This window comes from Panthera uncia, assembly GCF_023721935.1.
Source record: "Panthera uncia isolate 11264 chromosome A3 unlocalized genomic scaffold, Puncia_PCG_1.0 HiC_scaffold_11, whole genome shotgun sequence".
Classification (NCBI taxonomy): domain Eukaryota; kingdom Metazoa; phylum Chordata; class Mammalia; order Carnivora; family Felidae; genus Panthera; species Panthera uncia.
In genome coordinates, this window is record NW_026057578.1 from 39657168 (window position 1) to 39681903 (window position 24736).

The 24736-nt window shown below is 36.6% G+C and overlaps 1 protein-coding gene and 1 long non-coding RNA gene across 2 annotated transcripts in view; one reads left to right on the forward strand and one right to left on the reverse strand.

Annotated features, from left to right (window-relative positions):
* Positions 1-24736, forward strand: part of MACROD2 (mono-ADP ribosylhydrolase 2) — a 2036271-nt gene that overhangs the window by 1026848 nt on the left and 984687 nt on the right. The window lies entirely within an intron of this gene.
* LOC125936161 (uncharacterized) lies at positions 7818-19154 on the reverse strand. Its single transcript, XR_007461947.1, has 3 exons — positions 18758-19154; positions 10683-10811; positions 7818-8176 (listed from the first exon to the last, which is right to left on the reverse strand). It is a non-coding gene; the product is annotated as an uncharacterized LOC125936161 (long non-coding RNA).

Below are 24736 nucleotides of genomic sequence, written 5' to 3' on the forward strand. Positions count from 1 at the left end.
CTCCAATCTGCTTCCATCCTTGTCATCACATGGACTTTCCTCTGACTCTGAGTTCCTCACACAAGGACCATGTGATTACAGTGGGCTCACCTGGATAATCTCATACAGTCAAGGTCCTTAGGTCCTTAGTTTGATCACATCTGCAGGGTCCCTTTTGCCATGCAAGCTAACATTCACAGGTTCTAGATATTTGGATGTGAAGGTATTTGGGGGCTATTTTCAGCCCACCACAACTGGTTTCTTGATTTTAATTTGAATAGATGGAAAGGTGGTTTAGCCTAGAGGTTAAGGGCATGGTCTTTATTGCTTAGGTTCAAATCCTAGGACTACCACTTCCAGGTCTGTGACCTTGAGTTTGTTATTTAACATCTCTGTGCTTCTACTTCCTCATGTGAGCAATGGGAATAGTAGCATTATTACACATTGTTTGGGGATTAAGGAAAGCAGTCCATGTATAGTGTGCAAAATATAATGCTGACCCTAACTGAGTATTCAAAAAGTATAACCAATTATTCTCAATTATTTTATGGAAACACATTTTCATTAAAGTGTTTAATTACTTGAGTACTGTCCATTTGATTAGTTATTTGATTAAGCTGTTTCTCTAAAAGCAGAGGCTACATGCTCAATCTGACCGATATTATAAGGAAATGAAACAATAGGGTTTGTATCAATATAGTTCCCCTGGGTAAATATAGATAATTGCCTTTAAATGACCCTGAGATCAGAATTGGCATTATTTACAGTCTAGGAAAAAGCCTGCTATATCTTTCTTTTAAGAAAAAAATTATAATAATAATAGCCTTCCCTACCCAGGGTAAAGCAAACAACAAAGCTAGCTTTGGGCAAGTCTTCACCAGACATAGCACATCAGGTCAATTTCTTTTTAACACACCAAATGAAAAAAAAAAAAAAAAAATCACTGTAGCACCCAACTTGTTTTTTTTCATTTTATGCTATTTTCCTTTGGCCTCTGATACTTTATGGCCTTTTCAGGTCTGTTAGTAGGTAATATGTAAGAAAAAGAGTTCTGACATTTAAAAGAGAGAGAGAGACTGCAACACACACACACACACACACACACACACACACACACACACACAATTAGTGTCTGTAGTGTCTTGGATAAACTAAAAACCAAACTGGGCAAGTTACATATCCTCTACACCTCAGTTTCCTCAGCTGGACACCGGTGATTATGTAACCAATATTATAGGATGCTGTGAGAAGCAGAAGAGGTAATGAATGTAAAGGTGCCTGCCTGTTCGTAGCACACTGTAAGTGACAATGTATAAGAAGAATGATGATCTTGGTGGTAGTGGGGATGACAGTGGGAATAAAAAGGAGGGAAAGTGACAAACCTTGAAATAGCACAACTCATAAGCATAATCTGGGGAGGAAAAAAAAAAGAAAACACAAGCAAATCATTAATTTCATGATTTAGAGTATGGCTAAAGGCTAATTACAAATTCTGTTAAATTTATCTTCAAATAGCACCAATATAATGATATTATAGGAAGAAAACATCATTTGACAGTGCATTATATTATGTGAAACAAACTTTGAAAGTTCATTCTTGCCTATATTCATGATTAAGTCTCAGGTTTTCCCCTAATGCATGCTTGGAGGTAGACTGACACGGAGCCAGGATTAAGTGTTGTGATTAAGTCAACAAAAGCAGACGAGCTATAACTAGAACCCAGTGGACTTCATTTTTCCCTCGGGCTGCCATCATTTTAAAGAAGAACCTAAGATCAATTGTTAAAAGAGAGAGAGTTCACATGCAGCATATTTGATTTTGAGAGTTTTTTTTCATTTCTCACAGAAATAAAAATAAAAACATGTATAATATATATCCACGCAGTACTAAATTCTACATTAGAACACTAGTACTTTGAAATTTCTGTTGAAGTGGCCTCATGTGTCCCTATCACAGAAGTAAACCACCCATCTTCTCTTTTTTCCTTAAGGTGGAGAATTCAACTAGATATTTACAGTGTTATCAGAAACCATTAAGGAGTCATGAACCATTGCTTCTACAGGCAATGGCCAGTGTAATTAAATATTTTATCCTTCCTAGCTTCCCTGATGTGCCATTATCAGTCACTGGGCTCCCTACATATTTGTTGGCCATCAGCCACCATCTAGCTGTGTGACCTTGAAAAGGTCCTTTAAAGTCTCCAGATTTTAGATTGTTCTCCACAAAAGGAGGAAGGAGGATATGAATAATCGCTAGGGTCCATTTCACCTCCAGAACCCAATGCCATGGCTTTGCAATGCTTTACAACCTGATAAACATGAAAATACATGAGAAAGAAGAAAAAGATTTCAGCTCTGCCAACTCTTTCTCTCTTTTGTTGCATAAAAACTGCCTAAGCTGCCAGTGGTTTGCAAAGGATGGCATCACTATTTATATTTTAATGAACACAGGACTATAGGACAATTTGTAAAAACATTTATTTCTAACTGTTCTTAAGAGATTGATCTGGAATAGAATGTGCATGTGGGCAAATATTGGATTCCAGTGAACTATATACTTCCATTGTATTTTGAAATATAAGTTCGCATAAAAGGACCAACAAAAAAAGTCATTACAGTTTTACTATTCGTCGGCAGCAAGAGGAAAAGAAATATTCTCTGAAAATGAACAAGAATGCCCTGCTAACGGATTTTTGAGAAGAGCATAGTTTAAATTACTTATTCAAAGAAGTCTAACTCCTAATACTTTGAGTTTCATGGAAAAAGAAATGGTTTTTTGATGAGTTATATGAATTCTGTTTCGACATAAATGTCAATGTTTGATTAGAAGGTTTTTTGTTGTTGTTATTTTTTGTTTTTTGTTTTCTTTTTCACAAATGCCAGTCTGGGAGGTCATCTAGTTTGAGGAGTCATTTGCTTAATGAAGAAACTTAAGTTGTCATTTTTATCCTTTGCTCTCACAGGGGAAATCCTTCAAAAAGAAGCTAGTCATTCTGATAAAACAGAAAAATATGAACCTTAAAACTAGACAAAACATATTTCAGTTTGCCACTAAATTAACTGAGTAGTGCTGGTATGTTCTCAGAGCTTCACATCCCCATCTGTAAAGTGGGGATGATGATACCTGCTTTTCAGGACTATTGAGCGCATGAGGTAACGCATACATTGTGTGTGTTGGTGCTTGCCATGTGACAATAATAATAGTAGCTAACATTTATTGAGTGCTTACAGATGCCAGATACCTCTCTAAACACTCTCTATATTGCTCAACCCTTTAGATGAGTGAATCACTAATCTCATTATATAATGAAGAAACAGAGGCGAAGAACTTGTATAATTGGCCAAGATCAAATAATTACTAAGTATTAGGGCCAGATTTCAAGACCCCATGGTCTTTTTCTCTAATGACCATATTTGTGACACTACACTAACCTGTACCTGGGAAGATCCTTAGGGACTGGTCACCATTTTTATTGACGGGGATAATGTCCATAAAGCATTGAGTTTAGAGCCTAGCTGGGAATCCAGGTGTCTTTCTGGTTCTCTCTTTCACTCACCCAGGATGATCAAGCCATCAGCAGGTCATGTCTATTTTACTTCCTGCTATCTCTCCTTCTGTATAATTTACTTTATCTCCACTGTCTTCATCCTAATCTGAGCCACCATTCTCACCTTCTTCTAGGCTAGGGCATTGGCCTCCTCCCAGCAAGGCTCCTCTGCCCCATGGGCCCCCTCCCATCTCCTCCAGAGTATAGTAAGAAGGATTCTTTAAAAACAGAAGTACATATGTGTATGTGACTCCCACATAACTTTAACACTCGGGGCAGTTTCCCATTTCTCATGCTCTTAGGAAAAAGACAAGAAACCCCCACCATGGTCTATAAAGTCCTCCACTGAAGTGAGCCAGGTAAACTAAAGTCTCCAGCCTGATCAGTAGGGCCCTTCCTTCACTTCCTGCTCCAGACCCTTGGAAACATTAATCCTCTTCCTCTTCTCCTCTCCTTCTGCCTAGATAATTTTTGCTTTTTTTTCATCTCAACTCAAACTTCATTCCTTTGAGTGAAGCCTTAATATAATACCAGTTGTGTGTGTGTGTGTGTGTGTGTGTGTGTGTGTGTGTGTGTGTTTTGAACAAATAAAGCTCCTCAAATAATGGTAGGTAGTGGTGATATTGATAGTCTGAATGGTGTTCTGTTGATAGTAATGAAACCCTCTTGGGAGAGATGTGACTTTTGATATGCAGAATTCATGTAGGTTATTGGAATGGACCAGTATTTCTGACTTGTGGAAATCAGCCTGGTTGCTAAGGCACAGCCCACATGCCTGACTTCCATTCAAGAGGATTCTCTCCTGCTGTTATTATTAAGGACAGATACTGGGCAGAAGTTAGCTGCTGCTTAAAAAGGCTGGAAACTCAAATACTTACCTGAATACAATAGCCATTTCCACTGATTAGGCTTTGTGATTACTTTGTTTCCTTCCCCTTAAAGAACACGGTTACAATTTACCTCCTTTGGATGTTAAAGCTGCCTTGGAGTTTAATTTTAATCCAATTTCATGTGTATATTGTAACGCCAGAGTTTGGACGGTAGGAGGGTACATTGGGTCTGTTAGGATGGGCCTCAGGATAGACTTGGGCACAGAACTAGCAGTAGAATGATTAGTAATAAAAGGGAACAGTTTTTTGTTTTGTAGGGTTTTTGGTTAATTTTTGTTTTGCCTTTTTGTTAACTGACACTGAGATATCACTTCCCTTTGACTCGTAGGCAAAACCAAGAACACCCCAAGTAATAAAAATGTGCTTAGTTACCTCTGTGGCTTGGAAACTCCCACTTCACTTTTTCTTTCAACTGCTAATTGCTAAGTAGTAATTAACTGCTAGTTTAATGAGAAAAAGGACATCTATACTGAAGAATCTGTTAGATGGGCAGGGATTAGGAAGGTGTTCAGGTAAAATATCATAAATAATAAATAATTAGTAAAGTTCTGATGATCGTAAGGAAACTAAAAGCTATAAGGCAAGGGGAAGGCAATTTTGGAGCAGGGAAAAATAGTTTTGATTTGACAATAATGACTCGAGAAAATGAGAAAGACATCCTGAATTAATAGATTTGTGGGCACTGTGTTGGGGACAGGTCTTGGGAGGCGTTCAGTCAGAGAGGAGTAAATATAGTGAAGGAGCAAGATCACTTTCTGTGTTTGTACATCACTTACCATGCTCCATACCTCCCTCCAAGCTTTTTGGTTTAATGATCGGATTGTGCCTATACCAAAGGCCAGATAAGAGTAAAAAAGAAATGGTCGTTCAATATTCTGCTATCCTTTCATTGTCTCAGAATAAGCCACCTTTAAAATGCAACAACAGTGTGACACTACCAATCATCTGGCATTAAATAACACATGGCACTTCACTCAATTGCATTTTGAGCTCTTAGGTAATTCAGTAACATTTTCACCTCAGGATGCCAAAGCAAACACTGGTTCTGAACTTTGCCTCTTGAACTACGCTTTCCCCTGTAATACTCTTTTGAATTTCCTATAGATATCTTTACCCCGGCATGTAAAGTAAGGAAATTCACTCAAACTAATAACTGTCTCTGATTTTTAGTGGAGTAATCAGTTGTCTCCTCTATTTGCCTTTCTTGGACTTGAGCAGAGAGGTGTGTGTAGGAATCTCTGTATCCACTTGATGAGCATTTTAAGTCCCAACAGCAGAGGACTGATTATCGAGGCCACTCAAAAAGGCCTACCTTCCAAAGGAAACTTGTCAAGGCTCAGATGTTGTCAAGATGGTTGCACAAGTGCTTCCAGTTAATGGAATAGCTTTTTGGCGACTTAATGAGGGATAGTTTGAAATCTTTACTGTATTCACCTTTACGTTTTTTTTTTTTTTTTTTAAGGCTGATTAATGATTATGGTTCTCCCTAATCTAAGAAATGTTAAAACCTCATACTGTTAAAAACCTCATACTAAGGTATTTGGGAGTGGTCATACCTTATGGCCTTTGATTTTAGTTTGAAGATTGAAAATAACCTTTGTGCTGTATTTTGATAAGGAAGTTGTCCTCAGTGGAGACAGACCTCACAGTTGGCATAGAAACAGCTGCTGGGCTATTCCTAGGCCATTGAATACAGGGCACCTGGCCCAGTCTGAATTGTTCTCTCCTGCTTCCTTGTTTAAATAAAGGTCAAGAAAAAAGTTCCCTTTCTTGGTTTAGACTTAAGCAAGAAATAAGGGAGTGACCACAATGTTATCTTAAAATGAGCATTTCCTTTTCCTTTAGGCATGTCTTTATGGCCCTAATTAAAGTTAATGAATGTCCCCAGTGTATGACAAGTGTTGAATGCAGTATAGCTCACCTGAGGTTCCCTGTGGTTGCACACTTTTGCAAAAATGCCCTTCAGTTCCCGCAGATCCATTGTTAGGCAATCCCTTAATTATAGACTTTATCTTTCCAAAGCATTCAAATCACATGTTAGCCAAATAACTTAGATGCCTTTCTAAGTGCTAGAGCTCTTAAGTCAAGTTGGCAGAAGAGGCTAAAGTTTAGGTAAATAAAAGGACGTGTTTCACAAATGATTCTTCACCTTGGGTGTTTATGGAAAGGCTCTGAGAAACCTTTGAAAACAGCAAACACCTTAAAAAAAATCTCATTCCAAACAGAAACATAAATCAGCTAAAAGTAGAGCTGCTCTGAGGCAGGGGATGGGTTGGAAGGAAGAGGGAGAAGTCGGGGGAGCATCCAGGCTCACCCTGGCCAAGCTGCCTCTGCTAGATGTTTTAGGCTCACTTCTCTCCTCATCAACGCCTCAGGATCTTAGGAGACCACAGAACCAAATCCCTGTTCAAAGACACAAATTTGTATGACTTGCAAATATGTAAAATATGGTTTGGCACTGAGTTCTTCTTAGGATCCTATGATCCTTTTTAGATGGTATGGTTATATTAAAGGGTGAACTGAGTCTGCAACACATTTATCCAGAACTCCTGCATAAAAACAAGAGGTAGTATCCTTAACTTCCAGCAGTTAAATATTCCATTCTTCATTTTCCAAAGAATTGTGGAATTGCCTATGGCCTGTTTAAAAGCCATAAGAAAAGCATTAATTTTTCTTTTATTGTCCCACCTCATTTTTAATCCTTAGAAGTGGCAGTATTTCCAGTTGTTAAAGGAAGTACTTTTAATGTTTATTTATTTTTGAGACAGAGGGAGACAGAGCATGAGTTGGGGAGGGGCAGAGTCTAGAGAGGGAGACACAGAATCTGAAACAGGCTCCAGGCTCTGAGCTGTCAGCACAGAGCCCGATGCGGGGGCTTGAACCCACAAACTGTGAGATCATGACCTGAGCCAAAGTCGGATGCTTAACTGACTGAGCCACCCAGGAGCCCCTAAAGGATGTACTTTTGAGTCTCAAATCTAACACCTAATTTATGGCAATTGTTTAACCTCCTAAGGCCTTGACTTTCTCATTTTTACAATGGGATGATAATAAAACCTGTTTATAAGGCTGCTCTGAGGACCAGAGGTGAAGAACTTAACCTAGTCCTTAGCAACTAGTGACCATTCAAATTTGTTACCCAGTATTAGTATTGCTGATGTTACTGTCATTATTATTAAACAACTTGTTCACATACGTCCTGGCACTAGACTTGGCCCTGAATTCTTTCAGACTGTTCTGAAACATCAAATGGATCTTCAATGTGCAATTTTTAAAATCACTATTCCAGAGGTTTTGAAGAATAAGTTAACAAGATCTGAAGGCATTTCAAAACATAGGTTGATCAGAGAAAGCTTGAATGTTTTCAAGCCTCTGAAATGGCTATTTCCAAAGGAGATGATGCTGTGGAATGTGTTGTATGTGTTGTTGGATTCAGTTTACTCTGTAAACACATTTAGAAGTTTTTTCATGATTTTTCTGGTTTCACTAGGCAAATATGTGTTGAATATATATTATATGCAGATATGTGCTTGAGTCTCCATGAGATCACAAGTTATATAAATATTCAAAATGTTTTTAATAGGATGCATTCATGGTCAGATACATGGTAACATCTCATGAGCAGAAGTTTCTGAAGCAATCATTGCTGGTCTGAATTCAGGAAATAGGAATTCTTCAGAGTGAAGCTCTGCAGCCAGGACAGGTGGAAAGGTAACTCCTCCACTTGTTTTCGGGAAGTGGGTCCTGTGACTTCCGTGCCTGGAAGTGGAAAGATCTGGGTTAATGTGGAGAGTCTCAATGAGTATTTTCCAAAAGTTAGACTTTACAAATATCAAGCATACTCGGCCCCCTCAGTTTATGGTAATGAGGGCAAGGCAGCCAAAGTCTTGCCCAAAATGGGGTTTAAATTCTCTCGATGAACTTAATTCTCTTACTGATTGTGTTTGTGAAACCCCCAAAAAAGAAGGGTTTCTTCAGAAGCTCTTGGAGGAATCTGTCTTCAAGTGACATTGATGCTTCATGTAATGCTTGTGTTTGAAGATATCATCTATTTCACTGCAGACTAAAAACTACAGATTTGGTATATCTGTGTGGTCTGTCAGTATCTACACCTGGGATTTCACTGCGCATTTTCTCGGGAGCTCACTTTTAAAGGCCACAAATCCAACATTAATGCTGGCTTGAAAACTAACAAAGCTCATTTTCAAACATAGCCTCCTTTAGTAGGGAGCTGATGAAATACAGGAGATCATATGTGAGTTTTATTTTTTAAATTTCATTTAAAACATCTGTGTCAAGGATTCTTCAGGACATTTAAAAGTACTCTTTAATATTTAAATTATTACAAATAATTCTGTGGTTTTCGCATGGGAATATGTATTTGTAGAAAATAATAAAGTCTAGAAGGAACAGATAAGATTGTATTTATTAAAATAAAAGCAATGCTTATACAGGTGAATTCATCAGTAAGCATTCTGTGACTACTTAGTATTTGCAAAGTAGTGTATATATGTGTATAAGTGTGTGTGTGTGTGTGTGTGTGTGTGTGTGTGTTAATTACATAACTTAAAAAAATAGTCATCTTATAGTAACATATAGAATTTAGTCTTTTTGTAAAAATCCCAGTTATTTTATATATTGCTCTTCTGGATGAAGGAATGGTATATAAAAATGGCATATAATGGAATAATCAGTGGACTGACCTGATAATGTTTTAAGAATAGAGAAATACCCCTGGGTGAAGGAAACTCATTTCAATGTTGACTTGGATCTGATTAATAATGTTAAAAGGAATGATATTCTCTGGAGATCTTAATGATCTGTAGTCCTGGCTATAACCCAAAATCAGTGATTTAAAATGATTCTCTGGTTGGGTCAGTTTTGATACATAGCTGATGGGTTAGGTGAGACAGAAAGTTAAACTGATCGTTTCCCTGGGACCCATCAGTTGGTCTGGGATTTCACTTGAAACCATAAATCCCCAGCTTCAGAAACAGGCCATTTTCCCTGTGTCAGTGAAAGAGTTTTGGAAACATGATCAGTCTGAACGTTAATAGGTGGGAGCTAGATAACAGATTTTTTTTAAATGTGAATTTAGAACTTTGGGAAGGATGCAGCTTGAATAGTGCTACAGAAGGAGGGACACACTTTGAGTTAAGAAGCTGAGAATGGTTATTTTGGAAGTGGCAGATTTGCCAGCCTGCTTTATTCAGATACCTTTGGAGACAAAGGGTCAACTCTACCTGGACCTGGGACCTTTGCTTAAAAAAACCCTGAAAAGGCCCTTGTTTCAGCAAGGACCAAAAGAAGTGAAAACAGTGTTCCTTAACCTTAATATGTAGAGTTAACTTCAATAGTCCAGAACTCTAATTAGCAGCCTTCAGATGGAGCCAGAGGGGAGCAGCTCAATGAAAAGGTATTGACAGTACTCATATGCTTTGCTCTGGGATCCCCTAAATCATGGGGGTGGGGGGATAAGTGAGCATAGAAACATATCTGTCTTTGAGATTGCTCAAGATTCTTGATGGGGCACTCAAAAGAATGTTCTAACTGTTCATAGAAGTACAAGCTGAGTAAATGAACATGTTTTAAAAAGTAGCCAAGTCTTTAGAGCCAGGAAGAGAGAGATCAAGACAAGGGAGAATTCTGTATCTTTCTGTGAGACTAGCCTTTTCCCCATATTTATTTAGTTTCACTATGAAATTCTGCAGTTCATAGTAAAGTGTCTCCTTGTCTTGTACACAGCTGACTGGGCCTGCTGCTGCTTTTGATCACCTCCCAAACAAGGGAAATGATTTCAGATGCCTTCTGCTTTCCCCAATCCATCTCAAACCTTGAACGGTATCAGTACAAACAAGTAAAAAAGTTTTATTCACCCCTCCCCTCAGATGTCTGCTCACTGGCTGTACATGGACGGGAGTCTCTTACCCTGGGCATCACTGATGCCATCACTGATACTACATATACCATCACTGATGCCATTCATCATTTAAACAAACAAACAAACAAACAAACAAACTGCCTACACGTCAAAAACAAATAGCCAGTTCTTGGGTAGACTCTAACTAAATGTTACTGTAAGGAAAATTCTCAACCTCCACAATGAATATATTTAAGCCTGAATTTTTGTCAAACATCCTTTAAAGATAGACCTTAGGAATTAAGCTTGTGTACTTTTCAAAGGAGCAACGTGGTGCTTAAAAAGATGTAATGTTCCTAATGCCTCTCAGCTGAAAAGACAGGACTAGGATTAGGACCAAGTTACCTTATTTTCAGTCTTCAGTTTAATTTATTAATCTATTACTTGTTCATTGCCCACTTCAGAAAGGGATTATTCAGACCGAAAATCAAGTTCTTTTTGAAAATAGAGCTGACTTTTGCAGGGTAGACAGACCTGTAAAGGATAAAGGCAAGGTAAGGTGAAATATTTTTGTTGGCAGTGGAATGGAGTCTGGACTTGTTTGGGCATGGACTGGATTGGGACTCAGTTATTCTATTTGCACTACTTTAATTAATGCTTCAAATCTACAAATACATAGTGAATAAAAGAAATTGGGACTATTTGGATCAAAATGGTTACTGTGACCATTCACTCATTCATCCATTCATATATAAGACATTTACTGAGTTCCTACTAAGCTATTAAGTGTTTTAGTTGATACAGAATGTACTCCTATGCACAAAGCATTCATGATCTCTGCCATTCTAGGTCAGGGCAGAGGGAGATACAGACACGTTAACACATGCATATATCACATACTCACAGATTATGGTAAGAACTGTGTTAATATGGCTGTCAATGCTTCTTTTTGTTTGGTTTCTTCTTGTTGTTTTATATCTAGAACTTATTTGAGGCCACCCGGTAGAGAAAATAATGTATTTCTCTTTCTGGATAAGTGGCTTTGGGATCACTTTTCTGAAGTGAAATCTTTTATTAAAACATGGATTTCCCATCTGCAATATTCTTCATAGCAAGCTTGCAGCATTGTTTCAGAACTGGTCTAATGATCTTGCTCACAAAGTAAATAAAACACAGTGGTGTCTCTATTTCTAGAATTTAAGTGTTGTAATGTATCTGTCTAGAAGCTGGTTAAAATGCATATTGTCCTGACATTTCAACTAGAAGTCTGCTGACTTCATTGTCTAGCACAAAAAATCATTATTATTATTTTATTTTTATTATTTGCAGATGGGTCAGGTTACCATCAAAACCTTATTATTATTATTATTGATAAAACACTAATGCAGTAGGTTGACATAGAGATTGACAAGTTGATTGTTACAGTATATTAATCTAACATAATATTATACATTTTCCCTGACTCCGTGTAGCCTTTAAGATGTAGGAGAATTTGAGCAAATCTTGTCCCACTATTCTCAGAGATTAGATGTTATAGAAAAGACTAAAAGGATAAAATGATTTGATAACCATTTCAAAAGAAGGCTATAATAAATACCCTTAATGCAACATATGCCATAAACCAGAGAATTGTAAGTTTTTAGGCATGCATCTAGTTTATAATTCTAAAAGCCAAATTTATATACTTAAATATGTACAAGTAATGGTTCACTTGCATGCCTGAAAGCTACAAGAAATTTTTTTAAAATGTTAAAAACTTGGAAATTGTGAAGTTTCTTCAATTTTTTTTTTTTGAAAATCAGATTAAAAAAAGACCCTTCTGCCTCTGATGTTTTAGAAATATTACTGCTTGAAAGCAAGAATCTGAAATAAAAGCAAATGACAATAGCTTTCTAGGCTCTAATCCTGTGTTCCCACTAAAAATATCTTTTGGGTGGGCATGACATTAACCATCCTATCTTATAAATACAGTAGAATATTTAATGATCTTCCATTGTATTCTGGAAAATAGACTTTGTGTTCTCTTTCTCTTTCTCTCAACCCTCCCCCTGTCCCCACACGCCCACCGGCTCTTTCTGGTACTTTGCCAGAGCTGTCTGCTTCTTTCTTGGAGTCCAGTAATTGAAGGTAATTTTTTTGGAGATGGTTTCAATTATCTAAAGCCAGTGGAATGTTTAACTGCCCCTTGCTATTGGTGAACTTGTTTACATTGGGATTTCAGATGAATTTAGATTACATGCAACCAGATGTTATCTGCTATGGTAGCTTAAAAAAAAATGTATGAGAGAGGGAACTTTACTACCATATTTAGGTCAATGACCCACCAGTTTTATAGAAGTATGCCCCTTTGGGTAAACTTTTGGGGTAAACTTTTAATCACAACCAGTGAATATTCAACTATGAGAGCATATGGCTTGTGTGCAATAAATAAGCTTTAATTTTCCATGTGTCCTTATAGTTTGTGATACTGATCAGAAAATCCTGTCTCACAAAAACATTTTGCCACCTATCTAGTTGGAGATAGTAAAATTATAAATTAAAATTAATTCATGTTCTCATTGTGCCTAACCTTCACAGATTTGCTGTCATGCTACCCAGATAATACAAAATAAATGTTGTGATATTTAACAAGAAAAAAAAATATGAAGCAATATAAGTCACCTGTAAAACAACAACTAAATGTTCTAGTCTGCAGACAATTGAAGACTTATTTCCTTAACTGACAGCTTAAATGAAGGCTTAGTAAGATATATTATTTGTATAGGTTGAACTTTAAAATCTAAAAGAAAAGCTGAATACACAAATTTTAACTTTGAAAACAGGTAAATTAGGATGGAATTAATCTTTATGAAAGAATTATTTGCTTTATCAAGGGATCCAGAATTCACTTAAGAAGTTTTTTTTTTTTTAAGTTGGCTTTCAACATGATTAAAATATGATTTAGCCTTCAAAGTTTAATTGCATATAAATTTTCAAAAAATAATACATCCTTGTTGAATCTTCAAGTAGGCATCAGGTATGAGTATCTTCACTACTGATAGTGGGAAGCCATCCAAGAAATGTTTTAGGAATTAAATAGGGGAATATATATACTCATACACATATAAATGCATACACAAATACATATATGCACATGTATGTACACATGCATATACTATGTATATCGGCATATATGCATGTAATTTTTTTCTTAGGGTTTAGCATACTAACTAAACATAGTTGACACTCAATTGAATGAATAAAAAAACAAATTAAATGTTTTACGATCTTTGCAAGTAGAAGAAGGGATACCAGACAGGAGTTTTCACCTTTGAGGGTTGTAACCATTGTCAAAATCATGCTCAGGGAAGAAAGAGTAGGTTAGGGGAGAAAAAAAAAAACAAAAAACAAAAATCAAAAAACGTTCTTCACCCCTCTTCCCACTACCTATTCTACTACGGTCTCTCATTGCATTTACCTAACTGGAAGCCAGATGGTAAGGGTGCCAGTTGAAACAGTAGATAGGGGTCAACTTCCTACTTCTTTCTAGTCAAAAAGCAGGGCAGAGAAGTATGGAAATGGATATGGAGGAGCAGAGAAGAAAAAGCCCATTGGTATCTCCCATGATCCTGCCTAGGGTGGTTCTCATAATCTGAACTTGGTGGAAAAATGCCATTGACAATTATTTTACCACTGTAGAATTATAACCTTTCTAGGCAATGAATCTAAATAGTAATCCAAACACTATTTCTTTTTGATTCAGACTTGTGTTTTTTTTTTAAATGAGAATTCTGATTATGAACCAAATACTTAATAAATATTAAGACTTCATATCAATATTTATTTTCTTTTCAATGTATACTGTATATGGACCCTTAATTGTCAACTGTACACACAAAACACATTTGACAAATCAGTGTTAAGTTGTAGAATAATTTGAGAGATAAAATATGAAATACTAGCTATCATTTTTATTTGGATTTTACCCATCTTATAGATTCATGTTTACAAATAAAACTTAAGAGATTAATTATTTGCTAAGTTATAAGAGGTACTAAAGTATTTTAAAAGACAATTTAATGGAAAAGAAGTTAGACAAAAGATAGATTAATTGAAAAAAAGAGAGTGTCACGTCTAAAATAGTCATGTCAAACTCATTAAATTTCAAAGGGTTAAATTCATATGGATGTAAGACTTTGAAAACTCATAGAGAGTATATTCTCTGGAATTAAGCTAAATATTAATAACAAAATGTGTTTAATTAAAAAATACCTAAATAGTTAGAAATTAAAAATGACCTAAATAATTATGGAATTAAAATATCATAACGGACATTAGAAAATATTTTGAAATGAATGACAATTAAAATGCTCATATCAAACCTTGTGAGATGCAGCTAACCAAGTGCTGAGGGGGAAATTTATACACCCTGAACGGCATGTGTGAGAAAGTAGGGAAAGCTGAAAGTCCTTGATCTAAGTATTTAGCTCAAGAAGCAAAAGTACAAGAAAGGTAATAAAGATAATAAAAGAAATTGATGCAATAAAAAACAAAGACATTATAGAGAGCTTTGAAACAAGGACTAGTTCTTTAAAAGATTAATAAGATTGCTAAACTCTAATGTAATTGATGCAGAAAGTGAGTGAGCAAGAAAGCACACTCTACCAATATCAGCATTCATGACCAATCTTACAAAAAATTTTTAACAAAAAAAAAGATATATGGATAACTTTATGCTAATATGTTTGAACATATTTTAACTTCACAAATTCCTTTGACTTAAAGTATATAAATACTCATAATTTTTAAAAGAAATTTAAACTATTATTTAAAGCCTTCCCACAAAGAAAACACGTAGGTATCTTTATTGTACTAGATATCTTTACTTATACACTGTGTGGGATGTAAATTAATATAGCCATCATAGAAACAGTATAGAATTCCTAAAAAAAACTAATGATAGTACTGATATATGATCCAGCAATTCAGCTTCTGAGTATATATCCAGAGGAAGTGAAATCAGTATTTCATAGAAATATTTGCACCCCCATGTTCATTGTAGCATTCTTACAATAGCCAAGATGTGGAGACAACCCAAGTTTCCATCAGTGGATGAATGGTAAAGAAATTGTACACCTCTATCTATCTATCTATCTATCTATCTATAATGGAATCTTATTCAGCCGTAAAAAGTAGAAAATCTTGCCATTTGCGACAACATGGTTTAACCTGGAGAAAACTATATTAAATGAAATAAATCAGAGAGAAAGAAATACTGTTTGACCTCATATGTGAAATCTAAACAAGTCAAACTTATAGAAGCAGAAAGTAGAATAGTAGTTGCCAGGGAATGGGGTTGGAGAAATTGGGGAAATATTAGTGAAAGGGTCCAAACTTATAAGTTCTGGGGATATGATACAAGTATAGTGATTATAGTTAACACTGCTATAATGGACACTCGAAGTTTGCTAAGAGTGAATTTTAAGTGCTCTCAGCACACACACAAATGGTAACTATGTGAGGTGATATATAATGTTAATTAATTTGATTGTGGTAATCATTTCACAGCATATAGGTATATAAAATAATCACATAGTACACCTTAAATACATATAGTTATCATTTGTCAAAGAATAAAATAAAACTAAAACACTAGCCCAAAAATCAGGCCAACAAAAAATATAAAGAAAAATCAACTTTTTAGGAATAGGTAGATTCCTAGGAATCCAACAAAATATATACAAGACCTCTACATAGAAATTTCAAAACATTTCTTAGAGAAATAAATTAAGTCATAAATCAATGGAGAGATGTGCCATGTTCATTGATTAAAAGACCAAAAATAAGACATTGATTCTATTATAGCTGATCTTTAGATTAAGTGTAATAAATAAAAATTTTCAGCAACTAACTTTGTGTATGTGTGTGTAATATAGCAGGTTGGTTTTAAGATCTATCTATAGCTATAGCTATCTATGTCTATAGCTATCTATATCTATATCATCTATATCTATATCTATATCTATATCATCTACCTATATATAATTAAATATAGGGGCCTAGAGTTGCAAAGACAGTCTTAAAAGGAACAAATTTGTTGGACTTATACTTCCAAATATTAAGATCTATTATAAATTATTGGGACTAGGTATAAAGCTTCTGGAATTTTGGTGATGCTTTATAATTTGTTCTAGGAGGGTGATACAGGATATTGTAGAAGTTCACTTAGTCACAAAACTTAAGATTTGTCTACTTTGTTGTATGTGTGTTATATTTCAATATTTCCAAAGCCAATATGGCAAACAAAATATTAAAATTTAACATTGATTGAAAATATAGATTATTCTCTATGCTTTTCTACATGCTTATAATACTTTAATAATTTCAAAATAGATAATTCATAAAAATATTTTTGTTTTAGGCTGTATTTTGATTACAAATTTGTATATGGCAAAATGATCCCAAACTTTGTGTCCACTGTATGAAACCACAATATTCCCTTCATCAGACCCTAGCAAAAATTATTGCAGAATGAGAATATGTGAAAAGTCTGGTAAATGCTGTACATTACAAAATCCTCTACACCTATCATCTGGGGAATAATGGTGGGGTCTGGACAGACAGGATTAGATTGATAGCCAGGAAAAATCCACAACAACAATAGAAAATGGGTGTTTGGGAAAAAGAAGGACCCAGAACATTCTGAGTACTACAGCTGTCAGTGAGTAAATGTTCATTTGATAAACTACCAGATCACCTCTAAAAGTGCTTTTGACCAAGGGCAGTTCACTCAACACTCAATTACTCAGGGACTCTGTATCTGGGCCTTCAATTTTTCTCCATTTTAAGAGCCACTGTCTGAGGGATAAGAGAAGAAAGTAGCTCAATACTCTGCTCTTTCATATTTGTTGTCTTCTGTTGGCCTGAGAGGACTTTTATCCAGGTTTCCTCTGAAATGTTTAGGGACAAATGGTCAAATCTAGAGTTCAATGCAACATGTTTAATCATGTTTTAACATTTATTTAAATTTATTTAAATTTATTTCTCATTGGCTTGTAGTAAAATGCAACATGCTTTGCCTATTTTCAGTTTGACTAAATTAATTTGAAAAGAGAAGTTTAAAAATCTAAAATTTGGGTTTTCTAGTGGGACTTATTTTTTGAAAGTGATGATCATATCTAGGAAATGTTACCTTACAGGTTGTTTTTCATATTATTATGATCAATGATCATTATCAACCAATATTTACTCATTTTCTTGTGCATATACAGCCTAATAGACACAATATGGAGGAAAAAAAAATATATATATATATGTCTAGGTTTAATGTGGTGCAAACTCCAATGCCTACAGGGACCAGTGACATAACCTAAAAGAGCAAAGTGGTAATGGTGTAAGAAAAACAAGAAAGGGTATGCCATTATAAATGGAGCCTGATCATTTGCCTTATTGCCCTGAAGACATTAGGGAGTGGTATTAAACTGGAATTTTTTGAACAGTACAGGCTCTACTCAGTTTCAGCTGATTGTAGCCCTGCAGGAATTTCGACATACTGCTGCTTTATTTTTCAAAAGAAACTCGAAATATCTCTCTCCTAAACAAAACAACAACAACAACAACAACAACAACAAACAAAAAACAAAAAAACAAAACACAACAAAACCCATGAAATCTTCCAATTTAAAAAAAACAATCTAGTTATAAACTAACACACACTCTATTGCTATCACCATGGGGCAAATAAAAATGCTTTCTGAGGGCTATTTATGGTATGGACCTGTGAACCTCAGCCTTCCAACATACTCAGGGGAAATAGGACACACAATTTATATAAAAAGATATGGAATAATACTAAATACTACACGCATTTATTTATTTATTTATTTTTTCTCTCATACAATAGTATTTACTAAGAGCCTTCTAGGCCCAATGCCCTGTGTGAGTTACTAGGGTTACTAAGATGAACAAAAATGGTTTCTGTTGTAAAGCAGCCCCCGCTCTGGGAGAAGAAAACAAGTCATTAGTTATTAAGCAAATCTAATATAGTAGGAACAATTGGTACTGTAGAATTTCAGAGGATAGAGGCTTTGCGGACGTTTTTCTTGAGGACACAGGAAATAATTGGGAAGTAATGAGCCCCCCCCCCCCAGCTTTTTTGTAATTTATAAATACTATGTCTCATCTATCTGGGATACACTTTAACCTAGTAACAAGAAGCAAAAACAAGTCATAAAACAACCTCACAGTCAACTTCTAAAGGAAGTACTGTCATGGAAGTGTGAGAATGACAAGGGATCTCTTATTAATTAACAGTTTCCACATCCTTTTTAAGCATATCTTTACTTACACTTAACTAAGCAGAGTTAGTTCTTCTACATGGGTTATGCTATCAGCTAGTTAGCTATCTTTTTTATCTACACACACACACACACACACACACACACACACACACATTTATCTACATAGTATTTTATTTCTTTTGCCACTGAAGACAATCTTACTTTAGCTTCAAATTAAGTAACAGCGACAGCCACTTGTTTTCCCCCTTGGAACTATGGTGCAGCCAGAGAGAAGGCACATAAGTGAATAAATTGTCATCAATTCTAGAGCCCTTTGGTTGTGATAATGGAACCTGTTTTCTCTGGGAATTCTGAGTGGATTATTATTCAAACTACTTACTATTAAATGTGTTTTATTCACCAACAGAGGCAGTAAATGTCCCAATACTCCATTTTTCTGAATAACCTTATCAGCATTCACTCTGGTATATACAACTTTGTAGACTTGGGAGGAGTGCTTGATCCCTACATATCTTCAGAACTTCCCTTTAGGCGGTCTCCCCCAAAGTTATAATATTGTGAAGAGTATGGAGTTAAGGATCACTCTTTGAACATGGATGGATGGAAGAACAATGTATTCATTTGTGATAAAAATCTAGATATGAATGATGTAATGAAGTATCGGTTTAACTAATGAGATGGGAAGCTCCAAAGACCTCCTGGCTGTTTTGCTAAATAAAATAGCAACCTTCAAGCATAAAAACAATTGTTGGAAAAGCGTCTGTCAAAAGCAAACCCTTCAGTATCTTATGGCAGATGTTTTACTGACAGAAAAGAAGAGACAGGAATTTCCTATAACCGTGGTTGGCTTTAAGGAATACAAAATTTAGCATGTCTTTCATCATTGTAATAATATGGTAATGATTAAATTCACCTGCAGAAGCCCAAGGCGTCTGTTTGTTTCCTGGGAACTTCCAAGTGTCTTGTGTACAGACTTGTTCAAGTGGGAGTTTGTGAGTGTAAGAACAGTAAACTCCACCTTATCTCACACGGCAAAGGAATGGTATGTTCTACTTAATTGAATATTCTTGTTGGAGCACTCTCACACATACCACACATTTTAATTTTCAAAGAGTAAACTTTAGTTAGCATTAAAGTGGCACTCACATGGCTTATAGCTTGCTTTGATGCAATAGTGGAACTTTGTCTCCTTTATCCCCTACCCTGTAGTTCCTCTATCTTTAGGTACTTTCCCAGCTTTGGCTAGAATTTACTCATAGACTTTTGTAGCTCTTGTATTATGGAACCATCCCAGCCCCCAGAGATGCCCAGAATTTGTGCTCTGCTTCAGTCAAGCCACACTATCAACCACACTTTCATTCCTTAAGGGCTGTTCTGGTAACTGGCTAATTCTTTATTGGACCAATTTGAGGTACAGTGTTTTGTTCGATAATTGTATAATATGTTGACCTTCCCTGAATAATATTTGATTTAAAGGGCTTCATTTTGCCTCTTGTGACTTGATTAGAATAATCAAATAACTTGGAATCATGCAATTACTACAACCTTTTATGATACAGAGAGCTTACATATCATCGCTAGCATAAATTCTTCACTTCCATAAACACAGAGGTTGTATTCATTCAGTGCCTATGGTTATTCTGGGCATAGTACTAGGTGCTTTATAAAAAAAATATTTTCATCTCTTTTTAAAGACATACAAATAAACAAAAACAACAAAACAAACTGTGAGATTGGTTCGATGGAAGTTTTGGAAATTATCATCTCCTAACAGGAGAAATTATCATCTCCTGCCTTCTATTCTCTCTGTACAGTGTCTGTGTTATGATTGTAGCATGTTGCTCTTGGGCTGGCTGGCTACTCTTTAGAAAGGCTGAGTACTTTGCTTCTACCAACGACAATGTTCAATTATTAAGAGTCAGTTTTCCCTCAAACCTGTTTATGCCAATTGATGTAACATTATGTGGACAAGAAGACAGTTGTTTCTATGAAAAAATCTAAGATACTGCAAAATTTTGATAAAAGCCAGTTGCTTTAAAACATGTTGTCAAAATGGGGTGCCTGGGTGGCTCAGTTGGCTAAGTGTCCTAATCTTGATTTTGGCTCAGGTCTTGATCTTAAGGTTTGTGGGATGGAGCCCTGAGTCTGGTTCCATGCTATTGGGGTGGAGTCAGCTTGGGATTCTCTCTTTCCCTCTCTCTGCCCCTCCTCCACTCATTCTCTCTCTCTCTCTCTCTCTCTCTCTCTCTCTCTCTCTGTCAAGATAAATAAATAAACTGAAAAAAAGTGCTGCCAAAGTAGATGTGGGTAAGAAGTAAGACCCCTTTAGAGGATTAGGGGAAAATCATTAAAAAAACTAGGAAAATTTTCTGCTCTGATTGCCTTGTCATGAAATTCTACTCCATTCAACTTTAAAGAGGCTAGAAATAATAATAATGCATTATGAGGGAGGTTAGTACAAGAAATACAACTTGGAATTTCAGCTAGTGGACCCTACTGTATTGATCAGGTTTCAGTTGCAAACAAAACTAGAAACAGAAACTATCTGTCTGTCTGTCTGTCTATCTACCTACCTACCTACCTATCTAGATTTTTCTATCTTTTTTTTTTTTACAAGTATGCACACCTGCTCTCTGACATCTAGGGAAATGTTTGTATCTGACCGTTGAGTCACTCCTTAATTTATCCCTTGTCTTATTTGGGTAATTAGTGAGGAATATCAACCACCTAAATGAGGTCCTCTAAATGTTAAATATGGAACAGAAAACACCTTCCATATGAAGTTGCAAATAATCTATAATATGTGGGACTGTGAAGATGAATTAAGCAGCTGGGGAGCAGGAGCTGTTCAGGGGCTGAGGGGTTGAGATGCAGAACCTGAAGTGAGAGCTTAATCCTCTTGTAGGAGTGGAGTTCCAAGACGCAAAGTGCCAGAATGCCAGGTCCATCCCGCACATATGTGAGAATGTGAGGGAAAATGAGGAAATAGGATGATGAATAAAGAGAAGTATGACGTGGAAATATCAATGGATATGAATGAATGGTTGAAAAGGGTTCTAGTTTGAGGAAAATGAATGGATTCTTAAACTAAAAGAAATATTAGTCAAAGTGCAATGAACAGAAGGAAAACAAAGCAGGACTGAAATATTTACTTTAGGTGCACTTGCATGGCTCATTAAAGTTAAGCACCTGGCTCTTGGTTTTGGCTCAGGTCATGATCTCAAGATTGGTCATGGGATCAAGTTTCATGCGTGACAGCACAGAGCCTACTTGGGATTCTCTCCACCACCCCTCTTTTTGCCCCTCCCCTGCTCACATGCATGGGTACTCTCTCTCTCTCTCTCTCTGAAAAGAAATAAACTATTTAAAAAAATAATAATGTTTATTTACTTTTGAGAGAGAGAGAGAGAGACAGACAGAGAGAGAGAGAGAGAGAGAGAGAGAGAGCATGAGCTGGGGAGGGGTGGTGAGAGAGGGAGACACAGAATCTGAAGCAGGCTCCAGGCTCTGAACTGTCAGCATAGAGCCCAATGTGTGGCTCAAATTCACCAACTGCAAGGTCAGGACCTGAGCCAAAGTCCAACACTTAACCAACTGAGCCACCCAGGTGCTCCAGAAATAAACCGTTTTTAAAAATAGAAGTAGTTTGAAAAATATTCAGGAAAGTGTGCTGTAGAGACTGATTTAAGAGTAAACAAACTATGCAAAATTTGTTGAAATTTCATCATATCAAAAGGGGCTTGCTTATTTCAGATAGTGATATTTCAGGTATTTTAAGTAAGGAGGGTGAAAGATAGGCAATTAGGTGCTTATGATCTAGCAAAAAGGGGCAGGGAGATGAGGTTCTCCCCTGGGCCTCCCAGAATGAGTTCCAGAACAATGCATAGGAACTAGGCCACCAGAAGAGCTCACCTCCTTCACATGCTCGAGACAGTAGAGGATCAGGAGATTTCTACCACCACCATCACAACAACTGCCTATTAATGCTCCCAAGCAAAAAGCTATTCTCAGAATGATGTTTCAAGAAACCCAGATAACTCTGGGATGAGGCTTGCCTGTCAAAACCAAGAGCTCCCTTCCTCCTTCCCAGAGCATGTGCAGGCAAATCCAATTGGAGAAACCCAATTTGCATTCAGAATCCTCACTCCAAAGAAGTATAGAAACTGGTGGGTTTTGCTGTCTGTCCTCAGCAGTACAAGAAAGCTCACTAGAAGTGTAGGATTGATATGGGTGTCAACCTACCTACCTGTCAGATTTACCTGCAAGTGAACAGGCTTGGTCTCTGTGAAAAAATTGATACGTTAAGGTGCTATTATGCTGTTATGTATTCAGTTACAATAAAATGTTTGTTTTTTAACATATTTCACTGACCAATGGTAAGACTCCTTAGAGTTTTATAGAAATTCAAAATGATGTTACATTGTTGTTTTTAGAGTGTGTCTTAGAAACAATGAAACATAGCATGACTCACTTAGAAACAATGAAATATAGCATGACTCACTTTTCGATCTCCACTTGAACTTTGTCCTTCAATCAGCAAAATTCCTGTCGCAATTTTGTAGAACAGGAGGAGTTTTAATGCTTTACTTCCTGCCCAGACCCCCTTTTTCAGATAAGTTAGAGATTGAAACTCAACAAGGCTGTGACTAATGCTTCATAGCTAATAAGTGAAAGAACCACAACTCTGTCTTAGCTAAAACCCACACTCGCTTAGCCACTGTGTTGTTCCTTTCACTTCTTTCTGACGGTGCCATTAACTGTTAGGTTTTTGTTGCCAGGTTTCTCTTAACTTGGCCAAGTTAGAAAAGCTGTGGTTTAAAACCAGTTACTTGATGCCCAGACCAGTGCATTTCCTTTAATCCAAAGAGGAAAGAACTGTGAGGATTTGAGTTATTATTTTTATTTTATTTTTTTAATGTTTATTTTTGAGAGACAGAGACAGAGCATGAGCAGGGGAGGGGCAGAGAGAGAGGGAGACACAGAATCTGCAGCAGGCTCCAGGCTCTAAGCTGTCAGCACAGAGCCTGATGCAGGGCTCGAACTCTTGAGCCGTGAGATCATGACCTGAGCTGAAGACTGATGCTCAACCGACTGAGCCACCCGGGCTCCCTGTTTTGAGTTATGATAAAGGGGAATGTGTGTAATTATTGCAGGGTAACAACCAGCTCACCCCTCCCTGGAGAACAGAGTTTCTCTACCTTGCTTCCCTCTCTACCTAAAGTGGATCCTATCACGGTGCCCCACATAGATATCAGTTTAGTCAGCCCACACAACAAGCATTTATGGAACTGTCATGTGCCAGACCCTGTGACAGGCACTTGGAATCCAACAGTGAGCAAAAGAGAAAAATAAATCTCCCTGTCCCCATAGGGCTTATGGTCTAGTGGGGTAGAGAAAAAATAAGGAAATGTCATGTTGGTGATAAATAGCATGAAAACATTTTAAAGCCAGGATAAGGACAACAGTTGCCACTACATTGTTTGCACAGGATCAGTGTTGGGGGCTGAAGACTTTCCTGCAGCTAAATTGAACAGATCTGATGGAAATAAAATCTACTGGGTAAGTGTAGGGAGAAGCAGAGAATCCAGTGAAGTATTTTGTTACTGTAAGTGGCTATTAAATTATAGTTTTTACTTCTTATGAAGGGAGAACATCTCAGGAGTGTGTATCCATTTCCTAGGGCTGTTGTAACAAAGTTATACAAACATCACAGCTTATAACAACAACTGAATTTTGTCTCATAGTCCTGGAGGCCAAACATCCAAAATCCAGATGTCTGTAGTGCCATGTTCCTTATGGAACTTGTATGGAAATCCTCCCTTGCCTCTTCCTAGTTTCTGGTTGTTTGTTGCCATTCTTGCGTGTTACTTGGCTTGTAGATCCCTCACTCCAGTACCCCATCCCCACATGACATTCTCTCTAGGTATGTGTCTGTGTCTATGTCCACATTTGTCATTTTTTTATAAGGACACCAATCATATTGGACTAGGACGAATCCTAATGACCTCATTTTTACTACATCTGTAAGCCTCTGTCTCCAACTAAGGTCACATTCTGAGGTATTAGGGGTTAGGACTTTGAAACACATAGTGTTTTAAACTTGGCATTTCTCTAGCGGGAAAGACAGATGTACATGCAGATAATTCTATTATTAGGTAGAAATAAGTAAGTGCTAATGGT